Source organism: Carcharhinus amblyrhynchos, chromosome 25 (genome assembly GCF_965287045.1).
Source record: "Carcharhinus amblyrhynchos chromosome 25, sCarAmb.v2.hapA, whole genome shotgun sequence".
In the NCBI taxonomy this organism is placed as follows: Eukaryota; Metazoa; Chordata; class Chondrichthyes; order Carcharhiniformes; family Carcharhinidae; genus Carcharhinus; species Carcharhinus amblyrhynchos.
This window is the reverse complement of record NC_137348.1, coordinates 43035011-43058580: the sequence shown is the minus strand read 5'-3', so window position 1 is coordinate 43058580 and position 23570 is coordinate 43035011. Positions and strand designations below refer to the sequence as shown.

Sequence of the window (23570 nt, the reverse complement as noted above, 5' to 3'; positions counted from 1 at the left end):
CTGTAACCCTCACATATGTGGGTTTTAAACAAAAAGAAAAAAGATGTGGTTTGCACAAATAGATTCAAAGTAACACACAACAGGTTTATCAGAAGAGATTTCTCTTTGCAGAATAGAAACTGAAACAGCAGCCTGTGCAACACCCGAATGAGATCACCATCTAATCACGTGACCGGCTCTTAAAGAGAACATGCAACTACTTAAATATATAACATTCCTTTTACTTCTATGATCATGACAACAAATTATTACAATGTTATACATAGGATCAACAATACAGTACGATGCACCATTACTCATTGCACACAGTCACAGAATTATGAGGCCGTTTGGCCCATCAAGTCTGCACTGACCATAATCCCACTAAGGCTCTATCCCTATAATCCCATGCATTTAACCTAGCCAGTTCTGCTGACACTAAGGGGCAAGTTAGCATGGCAAATTCACCTAACCCGTACATCTTTGGAGTGTGGGAGGAAACCAGGGCACCTGGAGGAAACCCATGCAGACACAGGGAGAATGTGCAAACTCCACACAGACAGTGATTCAAGCCAGAAATCAACCCCGGATCCCTGGCGTTGTGAGACAGCACTGCTAACCACTGTGCCACTATGTCAGTAAGAAAGTTGATAAGGAGGACATCTATTCCTCTTTGGTTGTCCTTGGCCCTAAAAGTATGATCTGGAACTTCAGTAGACACTTTATCTCTTGAAATTTCTGGAATTCTCTACCCGTTGAAGTGGTGGAGGCTACCTCGCTAAATATATTTAAGTCACAGGTAGATAGGTTTCTGATAGACAGGGGAATTAAGGGTTATGGGAGAAAGCGGGAAAGTGGAACTGATCCACTTCAGATTAGCCATGATCTTATTGAATGGTGGGGCAGGCTCGAAGGGCTAGACGGCCTACTCCTGCTCCTATTTCTTATGTTCTTATTAATTCTGCATCATTCTCACACAGTAAAATAGTAAAGACACAATCATCATGCAACTCAGATTCAACCAAATCTTCTGTAGTAGTTTTCACAATACTAGGGATGAACGAAGTTGGTATGCCTGGAGCTGATACTGAGAAATCATTTTGAGATGATAACAGTTGGTCAGCATCGCGTCACCAGATAGTTCATCTTTAGTTTGAACCAGGTAAGAAATTGGATGTTTTCACTAAAACTATGGCTCATTGCATAATCACATGCTAAAACTCTTAATTCTTTGATGAAACGAGTGTTGTTTTGCTCTCACTTCTCATCTAGCAACTTGAGATTGTTGTTGATATTCTCTGAAGTTTCTGGAGGCAATAACAAATCAAATGTGGTTCTCAACTTTCTCGTTAAGGTTATCTTTGGAGAATCATATCTATAGATTTTCTTTAAGATGCCAAAAAGCAATTCATACAATATAATCATGAATTTTGCTCTTTTGAAGCTTATAAAGACTGTTTCAAGAATTGTATGGATCTTTCAGCTAATCCATTGTTGATGGAAGATAAGGTGTGCATTTTTATGCTGAGTACTATTTACTTTAAGATAAACCTCAAGCTCGTGTAGTAAACGGTGAACTATTCTCACTGAGAATCTGTTCAGGTTTTCCAGATCTTGCACAAATTTTGTCAAGTTTTCCATGGTTATTCAGATGTAGTAAAGCTCATGATAACCATTTCTGTCTACTTTGAGTGCGCACCAATTATGACCAAGAACATGTAACCCTCAAACAGACTAGCAAAATCTACATGCAATTCTTGTCATGGCATCTTAGGCCACTCCCAATGGTGTAAGGAAGACAATGGGGTGGGGGGGGGATTCTTATTTGTGTACAAAATTGACACTAACCTACTTTTTCTTCAATCTAAGCACCTAGGCCCAGCCACCAAAATAACTACGTGCTGATTCCTTCATCTAGGTTATACCAGGGTATCCTTAATGTAGTTGTTCAAGAACTCTTCCACAAAGATTAGGAGGAATAATCACTCAGATTGCCTACAATAGACATCCATCTTGGACAGTCAACATAAGCTTTTTTGACACATATGATTTCAAATCAGGGTGCGTATGATGCCTTCCAGCTATTGTTCCTTTTAATACCATATCCATCACCTTCCCCATCACAGGATCATTTCTGGTATTTCTCTGAACTTGAGAAGCTGTCACAGCCAAATAATCTACTAGCAAAAAATAACATATCAGCTAAATAGTTGGTGGCATTTGCTCAATAGGTAAAGGTAAGCATGACAACGTATCATGACAACGCACTGCGCTCTGATTGACAATAGTTCATATCATAGGACTGTGCAGATAAGATCAGCGACTCTTTGCATTCAGCTAGCAGCTAATGGTATCCCTTTATACGGCCCAAAAATAGTAGTTAAGGGTCGCTGATCAGTCAGTGATGTAAAATGACCATCATATAAATAATTATGAAACCTTCTTGCTCTAAAACTTAGATTCAATGCTTTTTTTTTAGCTAACATAGTTAGATACAGCAGTAGTCTGCATATGCAAAGCAAAAAGTGTTGATCACTCTTCTCCAGAAGGCATAAAATGTAAAACAACTGCCCTTACTTCATAAGGTGAAGCATCGCAAACAAACAGTAATGGCAGCTTTGGATTAAAATGAACCAATACTTCAGATTCCGGCAAAGCATCTTTGATATTTTTGCACATTTTCTCACATTATGCTGTCCAGTCCCATGACTTTCACACGTAGTACATTAAGCAAAATCTTCAATAATGTAGCTAAGTTAGGAACAGATTTGGCAATAAGTTACCAAGGAAGGACCTCAACTGCATTACATTTATCAGATGTGGTGCTCCTTCATAGCATCTATTTTTTTTTTTTTAGGTGCTTTACATAGGACTCTACTATCAAGAATGTGATCCAAATACTGGATTGATTTCTGGAAAAGGTTATATTTGATTTTTTGATATACAGACCATATGAAGATGTCCCAATGTTGCTTTTAAATTATTCAGGTGCTCCTGTTCACTGGACGCTGTAATTAGAATATCATCCATATCACTGGAACATTGTCCATCAGAGAGACTACTTTAAATCTGATCCATCAATCTTTTGAATAGGGCTGATGCAGGTGTTATTCCAAAAGGCAGTTTTCTTTAATGAAAAATATTTTTATGAGTAATGATGGGGAGCAATGGCTAAGATTCAACAGCTACATTCATCTTTAAATATACTTCTGAAAGATCAATTGCGAATTTCTGCTCACCCAATAACCTAACAAATAAATCTTCAATTAAAGAACGCAGATGTTGATCAGCACACAGCATTGGATTTAAGGTTGTTTTAAAATCACCATAATATGAACTGAACCATCTGATTTCATGACAGGTACGATAGGGATAGCCTAAACATTCATTGTAACTGGCGCTAACACATCAGTGTTAACAAGCCATACTGATTCCTCTTTGACCTTGGCACAAAATGCGTATGGTGACGATTAGACTTCATCTTGAGTTCAGTTAATCTCAAATGAGCAAAGTATGTCTTCGAACACACTGTTACATTTATCCGGAAGGTGCTGTAGGTCTGTTTTGGCATTGAACAATCTGTTAACAGCACTCCAATGAAACTTTACTTTCTCCAACCACGATCTCCTAAACAGAGCTGGGAAATTACCACAGACTACGATGGAGGCAACTCTGCTGTTTGTCCACTCAACTTTATATTGACTTAATGTAACCTTTTAACAACATGACCTCTTCCATGCATATCCTTAAAATCACAGCAGCTGTTTTAAAGGAAAATACTTCAGGTTTTGTTCAGTCAGGAATTAAAGATACAGCAGCACAGGTATCAACTTCCATCCTAATAGGTTGCCCACTTAACTTAGGAATCATCCGGAATCTATGTTATTTACTTTCAGCTGGAGCTCTTCATTATATTTCTGGACCTTCTCTTCTTCACAGTCATAATTATGTTCTTCCGTGTTGTAAATTCTTTTTGCAGAATGCACCTTGTTCTTCTTCTTGAAGGTACACAGATTCTTCGACTGAATATTCTTCTCAGGGAAAGCTGGTTTAGCCTAACAAGCTTTTGCAATGTGACCCATTTTGCCACAATTCTTACAATGATTATCCTTGCTCACTCACTGAATGGCCCATTTTGGCATATCTGTGACTGCTGCCGTTTTGACTTATTGGCTGTTTCCAACTTGAGGATCTTCATTCCTGCACCAAATTGTGAAGCCTCTTTAGCAGTCAGTTTGTTCCACACTGTGATTTCTATTGCTGTCTTTAAAGTCAAAGCATGTTGAGTAAGTGATCTTCTTTGGATAGCCTCATTTAGGAGACCACAAGTTAGATGAACATGAAGAGTGTCTTCTAACGGCTCACCAAACTCACAATGTTGTGCCAGCTTTTTAAGCTTGTCACAAACAGAGCAATACATTCACCTTCAACTTGATTCCTTTGGTGGAACCTGAACCATTCTGTGATGATCAATGGCTTTGGAGAGTAATGCTCTTCAATGATCTTTGTCAAGTCATCAAAAGTTTTGGTTCCTGGCTTTGCTGGAAGAACCAAGTTCCAGAGCAAATTGAAGGTTTCACATTCTATTGTATGGAGAAAAGGTGGAATAAGCAACTCATCTGAAAATGTATTTGCTTGTAAAAAGCACAGAAAACATGCTACACAGATACTCCACGACTCATTTTCTTCATTGAAAGGCCCCATGAATCCTAATTGACCCATCATTTCTCTTGCAGGCACTAACGGCTTGTAGCTGCTCAATATATATATTTTTAACTGTCTTCCCAGTACTCTCACTTTTAACCTGCAGACCACTGACTTGATATTTTTTTCCAAACAGCTCCAGCCACATGGCAAAGGATCCTTCTTTTCAAATATGCCAGATACTGCCTTGAATCTCATCATTTTCTGATTGAAAAAAAATCCTCTAAAAACCACACAAAGAGCTTCTTTCTAACTTTGTTTTCCTGCACAGACACTTCAAAATCCTGTTGATTTTCCCCAGCCTTATAACATTCAAACTGTGAGGAGCTACAATACATTTTTTCCTCTAATTAGGATCTTCTCTCAATGTACTCGAAACAAAATCCCGACTTGTTGCCAATTTTCTTTTCATAATGTCTTAACTATGTTAAGGGTTGTGACCTTCAAAAAAAACTTTGCATTTTTGCATACACAGATTTAAAAGTAACACACACAGGCATATTGAAAAAGATGTTCTCTGCGCAGAACTAAACTGAAACACCTGTACACTACACTAATGACATCACTATCAAATCATGCGACTGGTTCTTAAAGAAATCATGCAACTACTTAAATACATAACAGATGCTTCAAGCTGCTGTCTTTTCTATTGTTAAAATATTATGAAAGATAAGGAATCTCAATTGTGTGCACGACTTGAAGCTGGAATTTTTTGTTTTCATTCATTTGTGGGACATGGGCATTGCTGACTGGCCAGCATTTATTGCTCATCCCTAGTTGCCCTTGAACTGAGTGTCTCGCTCGGCCATTTTAGAGGGCAGTTGAGAGTCAACCACATTGCTGTGGCTCTGGAGTCACATATAGTCCCGACCAGGTAAGGACAGCAGATTTCCTTCCCTAAAGAACATCAGTTAACCAGATGGGTTTTTCCGACAATCAACAATGGTTTCACGATCATCAGTAGATTCTTAATTTTAGATTTTTTTTATTGAATTCAAATTCTATTATCTGCTGTGATGGGATTCAAACCGCATCCCCTAGAACGTCAGCTGACTTTCTGGATTATTAGTCTAGCAGAAATACCATTAGGCCATCACCTCCCTTTGTTCTCTTTGGAGCAGTTGAAAAGACTGAAAAGGTATTTTGATAGCGTGAATAGGGAATAACAGTTTCTGACGGCAGGAAGGTCAGTAACCAGCAGACTCATAATTGGCAAGAAAGCAAAGGGAAGTTAGTTATTTTTTCTTTTAAATGCAGTAAGTTGTGATCTAGATTGCACTACCTGCATCAGCAACAGAAGCAGATTCAATGGGAAATTTCAGGGGGTACATACATGCTCATATAGTTGAAAAAGAAAAACATTGCAGCAGTATGGAGTAAAGGGGAGTGTGGCAAATTGGATAGGCTATTCAAAGAGATAGCACAGTAACAGTGGTCTCCTGTGTTGGATTCTGGACGCTGTTTTTCTATTTCACCAATTTCTGGACCCATGATAGTAAAAATAAAGCAGACAGAAGCGCAGTCCAATTGCACGTTCTTGATAACCACCCCACCAAACGAACTCCAAACTGAACAAGTATTTGTATAGCAAATCTAACATAATAAAAAACCAAATGCACTTTAGAGAAATATGAAACATAATTTGACACCAAGCCACAAAAGGAGGCAATATTCAGACAACCAAAAGCTTGTTCAAAGGGAATATAAACATAAGCACTGTGAAAATAGGAGCAGATGTAAACCATACAGCCCCTCTTGGTCTCGACTTCATTTTCCTGCCTGTTCCCTAGAAACCATGACCCCCATTAGTAAAAATATGCGTCAATCGCAGTCTCCACAACTCTCTGCAACAGAGAATTACAAAGATCAATGATACTCAGGAAAAATTCCGCTCTCATTTCCATATTAAATGGGCACTCTATTTTTCTGAAATTATGACCCAAAGTTCCAGATTTCCACACAGGCGTAAAAATCCACTCATCATCCAACCCATTGAAAAGGTAGGATTAGCAAGTTTGTGGAGGTGATACACTTTGGAAGAGTAATTTGACAGGGAAGTATTCAATGAATGCATTACACTAGGAAGTTCTGTGGAACCAAGGGACCTTGGTGTATTTGACAATAAATAGATCTCATTCATTAATTTCATTCATCGAGGGATTGAGTTTAGGAGTCGGGAGGTAATGCTGCAACTTTATAAGACCCTTATCAGACCCCACTTGGGGTACTGCGCACAGTTCTGGTCGCCTCAGTAGAAGAAGGATGTGGAAGCTATTGCGAGGGTGCAGAGGAGATTTACAATGATGTTGCGTGGATTGGGAGGCATGCCTTATGAAGATAGGCTGAGGGAGCTAGGTCTCTTCTCCCTGGAGAGACGAAGGTTGAGAGGCGACCTGATAGAGGTTTATAAAATATTGAGAGGTATAGATAGGGTGGATTCTCGGAGGCTATTTCCCAGGACTGAAATGGTCGCTACGAGAGGACACAGGTTTAAGGTGCTGGGGAGCAGGTACAGAGGAGATATAAGGGGTAAGTTTTTCACTCAGAGGGAGGTGAGTGAGTGGAATCGGCTGCCATCGGTGGTGGTAGAGGTGAACTCGCTGGGGTCTTTTAAAAGACTTCTGAATGAGTACATGGGATTTAATGGGATTGAGAGTTATAGATAGGCCTGGTAGGTATGGATATGATCAGCGCAACCTGTGGGCCGAAGGGCCTGATTGTGCTGTAGTGTTCTATGTTCTATCTCTGAAGATGGAAAGGTATGCTGTAGTAGGGTGTGAAAAAGGCATATGCGACTCTTGCTTTCATGTTGGAGTTGTATAGAACTTTGGTGAGGCCACAGCTGGAGTATTGTGTGCAGTTATGGTCACCATGTTATATAAGGATGTTACTGCATTGAAGGTGTTGCAGAGGAGATTCACCAGGATGCTGCCTGGGAATGGAACAGTTAAATTATGAAGAGAGGTTGGATAGGTTTGACTTGTTTTTGTTGGAGCAGAGAAGACTGATCGATGTGTTAACTCCCTCGATGCTGACCTGCTGATTGTGCAGCACTCCCTCAACACTGACCCGCCAATTGGGCACTCCCTCAACGCTGACCCGCCGACTGTGCAGCACTCCCTCAATGCGCACCCACCGAGCGTGCAGCACTCCCCCAATGCGCACCCACCGAGCGTGCAGCACTCCCCCAATGCGCACCCAGAGACTGTGCAGCACTCCCTCAATGCTGACCCGCTGACTGTGCAGCACTCCCTCAATGCTGACCTGCTGACTGTGCAGCACTCCCTCAATGCTGACCCGCTGACTGTGCAGCACTCCCTCAACGCTGACCCGCTGACTGTGCAGCACTCCCTCAACGCTGACCTGCTGACTGTGCAGCACTCCCTCAACGCTGACCTGCTGACTGTGCAGCACTCCCTCAACGCTGACCTGCTGACTGTGCAGCACTCCCTCAACGCTGACCTGCTGACTGTGCAGCACTCCCTCAACGCTGACCTGCTGACTGTGCAGCACTCCCTCAACGCTGACCTGCTGACTGTGCAGCACTCCCTCAACGCTGACCTGCTGACTGTGCAGCACTCCCTCAACGCTGACCTGCTGACTGTGCAGCACTCCCTCAACGCTGACCTGCTGACTGTGCAGCACTCCCTCAACGCTGACCTGCTGACTGTGCAGCACTCCCTCAACGCTGACCTGCTGACTGTGCAGCACTCCCTCAACGCTGACCTGCTGACTGTGCAGCACTCCCTCAACGCTGACCTGCTGACTGTGCAGCACTCCCTCAACGCTGACCTGCTGACTGTGCAGCACTCCCCCAATGCTGACCTGCCGACTGTGCAGCACTCCCCCAATGCTGACCTGCCGACTGTGCAGCACTCCCTCAATGCTGACCTGTTGACTATGCAGCACTCCCACAATGCTGACCACCAACTGTACAGCACTCCCTCAATGCTGACCACCAACTGTACAGCACTCCCTCAATGCTGACCTATTGACTATGCAGCACTCCCACAATGCTGACCACCAACTGTACAGCATTCCCTCAATGTGACCCACCGAATGTGTGGCATTCCCTCAATGCTGTCGCCTGACAATGCGGCATTCCTATATTACTGACCACCACTTATGCGGCATTGCCTCAATATTGAACCGTTGACTCTCCGACACTCTGTCAATTGTGTCTCATCAGCTGTGCGGCACTCCCTCAATACGCATCCACCAACCATGCTGCACTCTCTCAATGCACACCCACCCACTCTGCAGCACTCCATCAATATACAGTCACTGACCCACAGACTGCGCAACACTCCCTCAATATTGATCCACCAAGTGCGGCACTCCCTTCGTACTGACTCACTGACTGCGCGGCAGACCCTCAGTACTGACTCACCTGCAGGCATCCCCTATATAATGACCCATCAACCTTGCAGCACACTGTCAATAATGATCCACTGACTCTGTGGCACTCCCTGAATACTGGCCCACCAACTGTGTGGCTCTCCCCTAATACGATCCACCAATTGTGTGGACCATGCTCAATATTGACATAACTGTGCAGCACACTGTTAATACAAAACAAACAAATGTGCAGCACTCTGTCAGTTCAGAACCACTGACAGGGAAACTAGAACTAGGGAGCATAGCCTCAAAATAAGGGGAAGCAGATTTAGGACTGAGTTGAAGAGGAACTTCTTCACACAAAGGGTTGTGAATCTGTGGAATTCCCTGCCCAGTGAAGCAGTTGAAGCTACCTCATTGAATGATTTAAGGCAAGGATAGATAAATTTTTGAACAGTAAATGAATTAAGGATTATGGTGAGCAGGCGGGTAAATGAAGCTGAGTCCACAAAAAGATCAGCCATGATCTTATTGAATGGCGGAGCAGGCTCGAGGGGCCAGATGGCCTACTCCTGTACCTAGTTCTTAGGTTCTTATGTTCTTATATTGCCCCACCGACAGCGCAGCACACCCTCACTACTGACACAAGGGTGCAACACTTCCTCAATATTGACTCATCGACTTTGCAACACTCCTTCTATAATCACCCACCGACTGTGCAGCATTTGCTCAATACCAACCCAACGAATGTGCGGCACCTCATCAATACTGAACCACCAACTGTGCAGCACTCTCTCACCGCCTATATGGCACTCCTTTAATACTGACCCAATGACTGTCTGACACATCATCAGTAATGACCCACCGACTGTGCAGCACTCCCTCAATGCTGACCTGCCGACTGTGCAGCACTCCCTCAGTGCTGACCACCGATTGAGCACTCCCTCAATGCTGACCCGCCGACTGTGCAGCACTCCCTCAATGCTGACCCACCCTGGGCACTCTCCCATGGCTGACCCACCGACCCTGGGCACTCCCCCACGGCTGACCCACCGACCCTGGGCACTCCCCCACGGCTGACCCACCCACCGTGGGCACTCCCCCATGGCTGACCCACCCACCGTGGGCACTCCCCCACGGCTGACCCACCCACCGTGGGCACTCCCCCACGGCTGACCCACCCACCGTGGGCACTCCCCCACGGCTGGACTACTGAATGTGCAGCACTCTCTCAATACTGACCCAGCTCTGTGTGGCATTCCTGAAATACTGACCCACCGGCTGCGCAGCACTCCCTGAATTCTGACCCACCAGCTGCGCAGCACTCCCTGAATTCTGACCCACCCGGCTATGCAGCACTTCCTGAATTCTGAACCACTGACTGCAGAGCAGTGTCTCAATGCTGGCCAGGCAACTTTGCAGCACTCCATTAAAACAGACCCAGCAACTGTGCGGCACACCCTCAATACTGAACCACTGACTGTGGGACAGTCTCTCAATATTGATCCAGCGACTGTGCGGCATTTACTTAATCCATAGCAACTGTGCACCACTACATTAATACTGACCTATCAATGATGCGGCATTCCCTCAATGCTCTCTCACCAACTATACGACACTCCCTCAAAGCTGACACACCAACTGTGTGGCATTGCTTCAACACTGAGTCACTGACTCTGTGGCACTCCCTCAACACCTCCCACCGACAGCCTCTCAGCACCAACCCAGCAACTGCAAGGCACTTCTCAATGCTGATCCACTGACTGTGTGGCACTCCTTCAAGCCTGACAGACCGACTGTGCAGTACTCCATCAATACTAACACAGTAACTGTGTGGTACTCTGCCAATTCTGAACCATTGACACTGCAGCACTCCCTGCATACTTTTCCATTGATGGTGCGGCACTCCCTCAATACTGACCCACTAACTGTGCGGCACTCCCTCAATACTGACCCACTGATTCTGTGGCACTTCCCCAGTGCTGATCCAACGAATGTGTGGCACTCCATCAATACTGAACCACCATTGGTGTGGCACTCCTTCACTGCTGACCCACCGACTGTGCGGACTTCCCTCAATGCTGACTCACTGAGTGTGCAGTACGTCCTCAATACTGACCCACTGACTGTGCAGCACTTGCTTCCATATTGAGCCACTATGTGGCACTCAATACTGCCCATCGAACCCCTCTTAATACTGACCCAGCGACTGTGTGGCACCCTCTCAATACTGACAGACTGTCAGTGCAGCACTCCACCAGTACTGACCACCAACTGTGCACCATTCCTTCAATACTGACCGCAGCAGTCCCTTAATACTGACCCAACGACTGTGCAGCACTCCCATCACTATTGAACTAGTGACTGTGTGGCACTCCGTCAATTCTGAACCATTGACAGTGCAGCACTGCCCCAATATTGACCCAACAACTGTATGGCACATCATAATTACTGACCCACCAACTATGCAGCATTCCTTCAATACTGAGCCACTGACTATTATTTGCTAGTTTTCTGCGACTCATGAATGAGGACACCCCGATCCTTCTACACCAGAGCACCCTGAAGTCTCTCCCCATTTAGATAATAAGTCACTTTTCCATTTTTCCAACCAAAATACATGACTTCACATCTAGCCACATTAAACTCCATTTGCCACATTTTGGCCCACTTTCCTATCCTATCTATATCCATTTGTAAGGTTATTATTTCCTCATTGCAGCTCACTGTCCTGCCTATTCTTTATACAGTCATTTGCAATTTTACCTCGAGAGTCTTTTATCCCTGTATCCAAGTCATTAATATTAATTATAAATAGCTGGGGCTCAAGGACCAAACCCTGTGGCACCCCATAATTACTCCCTTAACACTGACTATGCGGCCAGTCCTCAATACAGACCCACCAACTGTGCAGCCCTCCCTCAATACTAACCCACTGGTGGTGTGGCAATGGCTCAATATTGACCCAACAACTGTGCGACACTTCCTCAATACTGACCCACCAACTGTACTGCACATCATCAGTACTGACCCATTGACTACACGGAACTACCTCAATACTGAACCATCAACTTTGTGGCACTGCCTCAATATGGAATCACTGACTGCAGCAGTTCCTGAATACTGTCCTATCGACTGGGCGTCATTCCCTCAATTCTGACCAACCGAGTTTACGAACATCATCAATACTGAGCCACCAACTGTGCAGTCTACCCTTAACATTAACCCACCGACTGTTCAGCACTCCCTCAATAATGACCCAGCGACTGTGCAGCACTCCCTCAATACTGACCCACCGACTATACAGTCTACCTTTAATACTAATGCACCGACTGTTCAGCATTCCCTCAATACCGACCCAGCGACTGTACGGCATTCTCTCAATACTGACTACCAACTGTGCGGCATTCGCTCAACACCAACCTACCGAATTGCGGCATTTCCTCAATACTAACTCAAAGATTGTGCAGGACACCCGGAATATAAGAACATAAGAAATAGGAGCAGGAGTAGGCCATCTAGCCCTTCGAGCCTGCCCCGCCATTCAATAAGATCATGGCTGATCTGTTGTGGCTCAGTTCCACTTTCCCGCCCTCTCCCCATAACCCTTAATCCCCTCTCTTATCAAGAACCCATCAACCCGCTTCTTAAAAATATTTAGCGAGGCAGCCTCCACCACTTCAACGGGCAGAGAATTCCAGAGATTCACCACCCTTTGAGTGAAGAAGTTCCTCCTCAACTCCGTTCTAAACCGCCTCCCCTTTATCTTGAGGCTGTGCCCCCTAGTCCTACTGTCTTTTTTGAGCGGGAAGAGTCTCTCCACCTCTATCCTATCCATCCCATTCATCATCTTATACGTCTCAATGAGATCTCCCCTCATTCTTCTAAACTCTAACGAGTACAAGCCTAGTTTATTCAGCCTCTCCTCATAGCTCAATCCCCTCAACTCCGGTATCAGCCTAGTAAACCTCCTCTGCACTCCCTCCAGGGCCAAAATATCCTTGCGCAGGTGCGGCGCCCAAAACTGCACACAGTACTCCAGCTGCGGCCTCACCAATGCCCTATACAGCTGCAGCAAGACCTCCCTACTTTTATATTCAATCCCCCTCGCTATGAAGGCCAGCATCCCATTTGCCTTCCTGACCACCTGCTGCACCTGCAAGCTGGGTTTTTGCGACTCATGCACAAGGACCCCGAGGTCCCTCTGCACCGTCGCCTGCTGCAGTTTTTCGCCACGTAAGTAATAGTCCTTCCTACCATTCTTCCTACCAAAGTGGACCACCTCACACTTGCCAACATTAAATTCCATTTGCCATTTCCTGGCCCATTCGCCCAGCCTATCTAGATCCTTCTGCAGACTCTCCTGGAATGCTGGCCCACCGAATGTGAGGCACTCCATCACCTACTAGGTGGCATTCCCTCAATACTGACTGACCAAATTTGAGGTAGATCGTCATCAAATACTGACCCACTGACTCTGTCGTCCACCCTCAAAACTGACCCTACATCTATGCAGAATGCCATCAATGCTGAATAAACAGCTGTGCGCCGTTCCATCAATATTGACCCATCAACTGTGCGACATTCCCATGTTACTAGCCCACGGACAATGCAACCATCTCTCAATACTGATCCATCGACAACATGACAACTGAATACTGACCCACAGACTGTGCACCAACTGTGTTGCAGTCTATCAACACCGACCCACCAACTGTGGACACTCCTTCACTATTGACCCACCTACTGTGCAGCACTCAGTACTCACCTTGCAATTGTGTGGCACTACTTTAATACTCGTCCACTGATGATGCGGCACTCCCACAATACTGACCCACTGACTGTGCTGCACTCTGTCAATATGGAGTGCGGCAGGGTGGCACAGTGGTTGGCACTGCTGCCTCATAGCACCAGGGACCCGGGTTCAATTCCAGCCTCGGGTCACTGTGCAGAGTTTGCACATTGTCCCCCGTGTCTGCGTGGCTTTCTCCAAGTGCTCCAGTTACTTCCTGCAGTCCAAGGATGTGCTGGTTGGGTTGTTTGGCCATATTATAAACTAACCCTAATGTCAGGGAGATAATTCGGGTAAATATGAGAGGTTATAAAAATAGAACCTGGATTGTGGTCGGTGCAGACTCAATGGGCCAAATGGCATCCTTCTGCACTGGAAGAATTCTTTGATTCTAATTTTGACCCAGGGTCTGTGTGACATTCCCTGAATACTGAACCACTGACTGTCTGGCACTCCCTCAATACTAACCCACCAACTGTGTGGCACTTCATCAATACTGAACCCCCAGTGACTATGGGGTACTCGAGTAATACTCACGCACTGACTCTGCGGCTCTCCTCAATACTGAGGCATCGACTGTGCAGCACTCCCTCAATACGGACTCACCGATTGTGCGGCACTCCATCAGCACTGACCTAGTCATTGTGTGACACTGTTAATTCTGAACAACTGACAATGCAGCAATGCCTCAATTTTGACCCAGCAACTGTGCAGTGCTCCCACAATACTGACATTGCGTGAGTACTGCATGGCATTCCTTCAATAACGAGCCACTGACTGTGAAGCACTCCATCAATTCTGATTCACTCACAATGAGGCAATGCCTCAATACTGACCCACCAACCGTGTGACACATCATCAGTACTACTCATCGGCTGTGCGACAGTCCCTGAAAACTGACCCATTGGCTTTGCGGCACTCCCTTAACACTGACCCACCAACTGTGCAGCATTCTCTCAGTACTGATCAACCAACTGCCCAGCACTCCCGTGGTACTGACTCACCAACTATGCAGCATTCCCTCAGTACTGAATTACTGACGATGTGGCACTCCCTCAATATTGACCCGACTGTGCAGAACATCCTCAGACAGAGAGAAAAAAGAGAGAAGGAAGAGAGAGAGAGAAAGAGAGTGGAAGGCCAAGGCAGAAGATAAAGAAAGGCAACAATTGGTCAATTTGGAAAAGATGAAATTGGAACTTGAAGCAAAAAGATGTAAAAAGACAGAAGTAAAAGTGCAAGGTAGAAGTGATGATTAGCAAACTCATCGTAGCCAACCACCTGGTAGGGATATGTGCAATTATGTCCAAACGTTACCAAAATTTGATGAAAAAGATGCAGAAGCCTTTTTCACTTCCTTTGAGAAATTGGCTAAACAGATGAACTGGCCAGATGAGGTGTGGGTAATGTTAACTCAGACCAAGTTGGTAGGCAGGCTACTGAGGTGTTTGCATTGCTGTCCGAGGAAGTGTCAGGAAAATATCAAGAGATAAAAAGGGCTATTTTGACTGCCTAGGAATTGGTACTGAGGCATATAGACAACTGTTCAGAAATGTAAGAAAGCAATCAGGTCAGACTTGTATCGAGTTTGAAAGAATTAAACAGAGCAACTTCGAGAGATGAGCGAGTGCATTCAAGATAGAAAAGACTTATCAGACTCTTAAAAATATTATTCTGCTGGAGGAGTTTAAAAGCTCCCTTCCATAAGTGATAAGAAATTATGTTGAAGAAGAGTGTTAAAAACAGCAAGAAGAGCTGTAGAGATGGCAGATGAATTGGTGCATAGATTAAAATCTAGCTTCTCAGCAGCAATTTCATTCCATGAGGGATAGAAATTGAGAAAGAGTGAGTTCCTTCAACGAAGGACAAAAAATAGATCATACTGGGAACAGTTTACCACATGAAAAAAGAAATGCAAGAGGGTGGAAAGGAGGTGAAAGACCTCAGGTGTTTTCACTTTAATAAGGTGGGACACGCAAAATCACAATGTTGGTGGCTTGAGAAAGGCATGGGAAAAAGGATGTGGTAAATTAGTTACTAGTTGGATAATCAATCCCAACCAGTGCCAAAGAAACGGAAGAGAAATACTACTGTAACTGTTTCACCACCAGTTCTGTCTCTCTTGATTGGATTCTGTACTCTCTTCTACAAAGGGTGAGGAAGCAGACCTGTGAGTGACTGACAGTCTGCTTTATCCAACAGGTGTAATATATTCAGTGAGGATAGCATTCAGACAGATGCGTAAGGATGCACTGCAGAAGGTTTGGGACAAGTGTCAATGATGGATGGGTAATTGGCGATGTCATGAAATACAGAGTGTGATTTCTGGGTACTGCTGAAATTTGAGTGGGTATGATGAGTGATGTGATGGAGAATGACAGAGTGAAAGAACAGGGCTTCAAGTATAGGCTTTGAGTGAATAAGCAAATCAACTCACTATTTCTGATTTGATTAGGCCATTAAATTGGTTCCCACATCCATAATCCCACCCCTGCTGCTCACGTCCTCAGTTTCCTTCAACCATGTCTTCCTGACAAGTGTGGCAGAATTCTTCCTTTCATTGCTGGTAAAAAGTATATCCCTCTTGCCCTTGGCTGCACCTAGCAACAGTTCCAGCAATATATCATTGAATTTGCTCTTTGTTTATACATCCCAAACACCGGGTGGGTGGCAGGTGGCACGGTAGCACAGTGGTTAGCACTGCTGCTTCACAGCTCCAGGGACCTGGGTTCAATTCCCAGCTTGGGTCACTGCCTGTGTGGAGTCTGCACATTCTCCTCGTGTCTGCGTGGGTTTCCTCCGGGTGCTCCAGTTTCCTCCAACAGTCAAAAGATGTTTTGGTTAGGTTGATTGGCCATACTAGGCTGATACCGGAGTTGAGGGGGTTGAGCTATGAAAAGAGGCTGAATAGACTGGTCTTGTACTCGTTGGAGTTTAGAAGGATGAGGGGGGATCTTATTGAGACATATAAGATGATGAAGGGGGTGGATAGGGTAGAGGTGGACAGGTTCTTCCTGCTCAGAAGGGACAGCAGGACTAGAGGGCACAGCCTGAAGATAAGGGGGGGGCAGTTTAGAACAGAGTTGAGGAGGAACTTCTTCACTCAAAGGGTGGTGAATCTCTGGAATTCTCTGCCCGTTGAAGTGGTGGAGGCTACCTCGCTAAATATATTTAAGATGCAGGTAGATAGGTTTTTGGTAGGCAAGGGAATTAAGGGTTATGGCGAGAAAGCAGGAAAGTGGAACTGAGCCACTTCAGATCAGCCATGATCTTACTGAATGGCGGGGCAGGCTTGAGGGGCTAGAAGGCCTACTCCTGCTCCTATTTCTTATGTTCTTAAAAATTGCTCCTTAGTGTCCTGGGATGCATAGGTTAGAGGGATTAGTGGGTGAATATGTAGGGATATGGGGATAGGGCCTGGATGGGATCGTGGTTGGTGCAGACTCGATGGGCCAAATGGTCCGTTTCTGCAATGTAGGGTATCTATGATCTATGATATTAACCAAAACAGTGAAGGAAATCCTGAGAAGTCGAGGAGCTGAAGGAGAGTGCATAGCCTAAGCATGGGCTGGATTGTATGATAGCGCCTGATCTTTTCAATGATTTCACATGTGTGGTAAGGTTTATTCAGATAGAGCAGTGAGAGTAGTAAAGAAGTTACATATTCAGATACATGAGAGCTATTATATAGCTAATAGTGAGAGATGAAAATATTTGCAGGCCATCTGAAATATTGCCCAATAGAATGGTAATCTGTGGAATAAATGGAGAGAGTAGTGGTGTTCCTCTGTGTAAGATAAGGCTAGAAAGTCAAATCCAGTCTGGGGAAGCAATAGTGGGGGTGATGGAAAACTTAGCTATTCCAGTAATACAGTTTCTTCTTGGAAGCAATATAGCTGACCAGTGGTGGGTGTGATGCCCATTGTAGTGGAAAAGCCAAAAGAAACCAGGGAATTGAGGTGTTAAAAGAAAAATACCCTAGAATTTTTCCAGACTCTGTGGTTACAAGACCTCTCAGCCATAAAACAGGGAGAACAAATGAGAAAGATGAAAGAGTTGAGGTCCAGTTAGCTGACACTGATGAATCAGTAAAGGAAAAACCTAAGCAGGTAGAGGATCAAGCAGAGGTGTTTAGTTCTGAAAGATGAATGGAGTTACAACAGAAAGACGAGACAATAAAAGATGTAGATAGGACATAGATAGGATGCAGGACTGGGCGGAGAAGTGGCAGATGGACTTCAACGCGGATAAATGTGTTGTCGTCCATTTTGGCAGAACCAACGGGATGAACGAGTACACTATTAAGGGCAGAAGTCTGAGTAGTGTTGAGGAGCAGAAGGATCTTGGGGTCCGGGTCCACAGGACTCTTAAATCGGCCTCGCAGGTGGAGGAGGTGGTCAAGAAGGCGTATGGTGTACTGGCCTTCATTAATCGAGGGATTGAGTTTAGGAGTCGGGAGGTAATGCTGGAACTTTATAAGACCCTTGTCAGGCCTCATTTGGAGTATTGTGCGCAGTTCTGGTCGCCTCACTATAGGAAAGATGTAGAAGCTATTGAAAGGGTGCAGAGGAGATTTACAAGGATGTTGCCTGGACTGGGAGGCATGCCTTATGAAGTTAGGTTGAGGGAGCTGGGACTCTTTTCCCTGGAGAGACGAAGGTTGAGAGGCGACCTGATAGAAGTTTACAAAATGTTGAGAGGAATAGATAGGGTGGACTCTCAGAGGCTATTTCCCCGGTTTGAAATGGTCGCTACGAGAGGACACAGATTTAAGGTGCGGGGAGGGAGGTTCAGAAGTGATGTTAGGGGTAAGTTTTTCACTCAGAGGGTGGTGAGTGAATGGAATCGGCTGCCGTCAGTGGTGGTGGAGGCGAACTCGCTGGGGTCTTTTAAAAGACTTCTGGATGAGTATATGGGGTTTAATGAGATTGAGGGTTATAGATAGGTCTGTAGGTTGGTAGGTGATGTGGTCGGCGCAACTTGTGGGCCGAAGGGCCTGTTTGTGCTGTAGTGTTCTATGTTCTATGTATATTATGCATCTCAAAAAAGGAATCAGGTTGTAGTTCAGAATGCTATTACCTTAAGGATAAAATCTTTAGGCAGAAATGGAGGCCTTGGCTGGTTTGTGCAGATGAGAAATGGATGGAAGTTCACCAGTTTGTATTGTCAGTAGAATAGAGACAGAGAGTATGGTGGGTTGCATATGAGTTAGGTGCAGGAAGGCATGTAGGAGTGTGGAAGACTCAAGCTAAAATACAGAAGTGTTTTTATTGGCCTGGAATACATAAAGATGTGGTTGAATTTTATTTGGGTTACAATTGATTATGTAGGTCCCCTCCTTAAAATCAAAAAAGTGATAACCATATTTGCTAACTGTAATAGATGTGTCTACCAGGTATCCAGAGGCAGATCCTTTGTGGAGTGTCAAGGCAAAAAAGGTTGCTTGCCCTCTTTACCCGTTATGGATTACTTGGGGAGATTCAGTCAGACCAAGGGTCCAATTTTATTGTTAAATTATTTAAGGAGGTCATGGATAGTTTCAACATCACTTTACAAGCAAGCACGTACCATCTTGAATCCCAAGGAGCATTAGAACGGTGGCATCATGTTGCGGGCTTATTGCCAGGATTACCCAAGTGATTGCTACAGAAGGTTAGGGTGCACGGTGTTGGGGGTAAGGTGTTAGCGTGGATAGAGGATTGGTTGTCTAATAGGAAGCAGAGAGTTGGTATCAATGGGTGCTATTCTGATTGGCGGTTGGTGACTAGTGGAGTGCTGCAGGGATCGGTGCTGGGGCCTCAGCTATTTACCATTGATATAGATGATCTGGAGGAGGGGGCTGAGTGTAGGGTGATGAAATTTGCTGATGACACAAAGATGAGTGGAAAAACAAATTGCGTGGAGGGCGTGGAAAGACTGCAGAGGGATCTGGATAGGCTGAGCGAGTGGGCGAGGACCTGGCAGATGGAGTATAATGTTAGCAAGTGTGAGGTTATCCACTTTGGCAGAAATAATAGCAGGAGGGATTATTATTTAAAAGGCGAAAAGCTGCAGCATGCTACGGTGCAGAGGGACCTGGGGGTCCTTGTGCACAAGTTGCAAAAACCCAGTCTGCAGGTGCAGCAGGTGATCAAGAAGGTGAATGGAACGCTGGCCTTTATAGCGAGGGGGATAGAATATAAAAGTAGGGAGGTCTTGCTGCAACTGTACAGGGTACTGGTGAGGTCACAGCTGGAGTACTGTGTGCAGTTTTGGTCGCCGCACTTGCGCAAGGATATATTGGCCTTGGAGGGAGTGCAGAGGAGGTTCACTAGGCTGATACCAGAGATGAGGGGATTGGACTATGAAGAGAGACTAAATAGACTGGGGTCTGTACTCGTTGGAGTTTAGAAGGACGAGGGGGGATCTTATAGAGACGTATAAGATAATGAAAGGGATGGATAGGGTAGAGGTAGAGAGATTCTTCCCGCTTAGAAAGGATAGCAGGACTAGAGGGCACAGCCTCAAGATGGGGGGGCAGTTTAGAACGGAGTTGAGGAGGAACTTCTTCACTCAAGGGTGGTGAATCTCTAGAATTCTCTGCCCATTGAAGTGGTGGAGGCTACCTCGCTAAATATATTTAAGTCACGGGTAGATAGGTTTCTGATAGACAGGGAATTAAGGGTTATGGGAGAAAGCGGGAAAGTGGAACTGATCCACTTCAGATCAGCCATGATCTTATTCAATGGCGGGGCAGGCTCAAAGGGCTAAATGGCCTACTCCTGCTCCTATTTCTTATGTTCTTATGATTGAGATAAAGGTAATCCAATTATATTATTTGCTATTATAGATGCTCCAGACAAAGCGACTCAGTTTACTCCATTTGAGTTGATATTTGGACACAACGTAAAAGGTCTTTTAAAATTAATTAAGGAAAAGTTGGTAGGTCTGAGGTCAGAGATCCCACAATTGGATTATGTATGAGGTGAGAGAAAGGTTAAACAGATTGGGTAAGTTAGCTAGACAACATTTGAAGGTGGCACAGCACCTAATATAGCAAGAAACAGATAAGAAATCCAAAATCCATACGCTTGCTCATGGGGACGAAGTATTGGTGCTATGACAGGGAAAGGGAACTGGACAAACAGGCAGTAGTTACTGCCACTCAGAATGAGCATAGTAAGAAGTCTCACAACACCAGGTTAAAGACCAAATTATTTGGTAGCACGAGCTTTCAGAGCACTGCTCCTTCATCAGGTGAGTCACCTGGTGTTGTGAGAAATCTTACTGTGCCCATCCCAGTCCAATGCTGGCATCTCCACATAGTGGCTACTCAGAATGAGGAATCAAATCCAGATGATTTGGATTTTGATGTGCCTCAGAATAAATTGAATAATGAAGAAGTCCTTAAGGAATGGAATAGGGTAGTGAGCTATCTGTCTCAGGAACAGAGAACTGAATTCAAAGACTTGTTACACTGCTATGAGGACCTATGTAGAAACAGAACAGGGAGGACTAACGATAAAGAGGTTGACATAGGGAATGCTGTTTCGATAAAAAAACCTCTTTTGGCTTAATCCTCTCAAAGCAGCACAGGTTCAGAAGGAAGAGGAAGTGACGCTACAAGAAGGCGTCACAGAGCCGAGTCAAAGCGAGTGAAGTTCATCGATCATGTTGGTCCCCAAACCTGATGGTACTCAATGATTCTGTGTAGATTATTGGAAGGTCAATGCTGTGACTAAATCTGACTCGTACCCAATTCCAAAGATGGAGGATTGTGTAGAAGTAGTAGGACTTCACAATTATTGGCAAGTACCTTTGTTGGAGAGAACAAAAGAAGTTCCTGTCTTTGTAACCCCAAATGGGCTATATCAATTTAAAGTAATGCCCTTTGGGATGAAAAACGCACCAGCCACTTTTCAAAGGCTTAGGAATAGAGTTGTGCAGGATTGATTAATTGTGTCTCTACATAGATGACTTACTGATCTTTGGCGCTCATGGAAAGATCACATGGAAAATTTGGCAGAGTTCTTCGCGAGACCGCGCAAGGCAAAGTTGGTCATAAACTTGGCAAAAACAGAATTTGCAAAGACGGAAGTGAAATTCTTAGGACGCAACATCGGATGTAGACAGATGTCACCAAGAAACATGGAGATGATGGTCAGAGAGGAATTTCCAAGACCATCCTCAAATAAGCACAAGTGCTATGATTTTTGGGACTGAGAAGATTCTACAGGAAATCTGTACCAAACTTTAGTAGCATAGTGGCAACATTACTGGATTTGTTAAAGAACACAAAATTTCAGTACAGAACAATGCCAGGAGACATTTGAAAATTTAAAAGCACCTGTTTTAGCTACGCCAAATTTTTTGGAACCCTCCAAAGTCGCCACTGTCACAAGCGATGTAGGAGCTGTGTCGTGACAGGAAGATGATTGCAGAATTGAAAGGCCAATCACACTGCTCTATAGTGAACTTGCAACTGCACAGCACGGTAGCGAGTGAGTTTGGCGCAGTCGGTGGAGCCGGTAGCGAGTGAGATCGGCGCAGTCAGCGGAGCCAGTAGCGAGTGAGTTTGGCATAGTCGGTGGAGCCGGTAGCGAGTGAGATCGGTGCAGTCGGTGGAGCCGGTAGCGAGTGAGTTTGGCATAGTCGGTGGAGCCGGTAGCGAGTGAGTTTGGCATAGTCGGTGGAGCCGGTAGCGAGTGAGTTTGGCACAGTATTGCAGACATTACCGACCTCGCGACCAGGTGGCACTGTGGCGAGCCCCCCCGCCACTGGCCCCGCCGACTGCTCCGAGCCCCCCCCTGCCACCGGCCCCGCCGACTGCTCCGAGCCCCCCCCCCCCCGCCACCGGCCCCGCCGACTGCTCCGAGCCCCCCCCCCCCGCCACCGGCCCCGCCAACTGCTCCGAGCACCCCCCCCCCCCTCCCCGCCACCGGCCCCGCCGACTGCTCCGAGCCCCCCCCCCCCCGCCACCGGCCCCGCCGACTGCTCCGAGCCCCCCCACCACCGGCCCCGCCGACTGCGCCGAGCCCCCCCCCCGCCACCGGCCCCGCCAACTGCGCCAAGCTCCCTCGCCACCGGCCCCGCCGACTGCTCCGAGCCCCCCCCGCCACCGGCCCCGCCGACTGCTCCGAGCCCCCCCGCCACCGGCCCCGCCGACTGCTCCGAGCCCCCCCCCCCCCCGCCACCGGCCCCGCCGACTGCGCCGAGCCCCCCCCCCCCCCCCCGCCACCGGCCCCGCCGAGCTCCCTCGCCACCGGCCCCACCGACTGCTCCGAGCCCCCCCGCCACTGGCCCCGCCAACTGCTCCGAGCCCCCCCGCCACCGGCCCCACCGACTGCGCCGAGCCCCCCTTCCCCCCCCGCCACCGGCCCCACCGACTGCGCCGAGCCCCCCCCCCCGCCACCGGCCCCACCGACTGCGCCGAGACCCCCCCCGCCACCGGCCCCGCCGACTGCGCCGAGCTCCCTCGCCACCGGCCCCACCAACTGCTCCGAGCCCCCCCCGCCACCGGCCCCGCCGACTGCTCCGAGCCCCCCCGCCACCGGCCCCACCGACTGCGCCGAGCTCCCTCGCCACCGGCCCCACCGACTGCGCCGAACTCACTCTCCACCGGCCCCACCGACTGCGCCGAGCTCCGCCACCGGCCCCACCGACTGCGCCAGGCTCCCACACCACTGGCCCCACCGACTGCACCGGGCTCCCTCGCTACCGGCTCCACCGACTGCGCCGAACTCCCTCAATGCTGGCCCACCGACTGTGCGGAACTCCC

At 46.5% G+C, this 23570-nt stretch overlaps 1 protein-coding gene across 4 annotated transcripts in view; it reads right to left on the bottom strand.

Annotated features, from left to right (window-relative positions):
- Positions 1–23570, bottom strand: part of LOC145358150 (tubulin beta-4B chain-like) — a 98242-nt gene that overhangs the window by 55678 nt on the left and 18994 nt on the right. Inside the window, exon 1 of one of the 4 annotated variants that reach the window (XM_080211854.1) lies at positions 10590–10664. The exons of the other annotated variants lie outside the window; for them this stretch is intronic. The gene's annotated coding sequence lies outside the window, so the exon portion shown is untranslated. Of the gene's footprint in view, positions 1–10589; positions 10665–23570 lie in introns of those variants that run through there. 4 annotated transcript variants of the gene reach the window in all.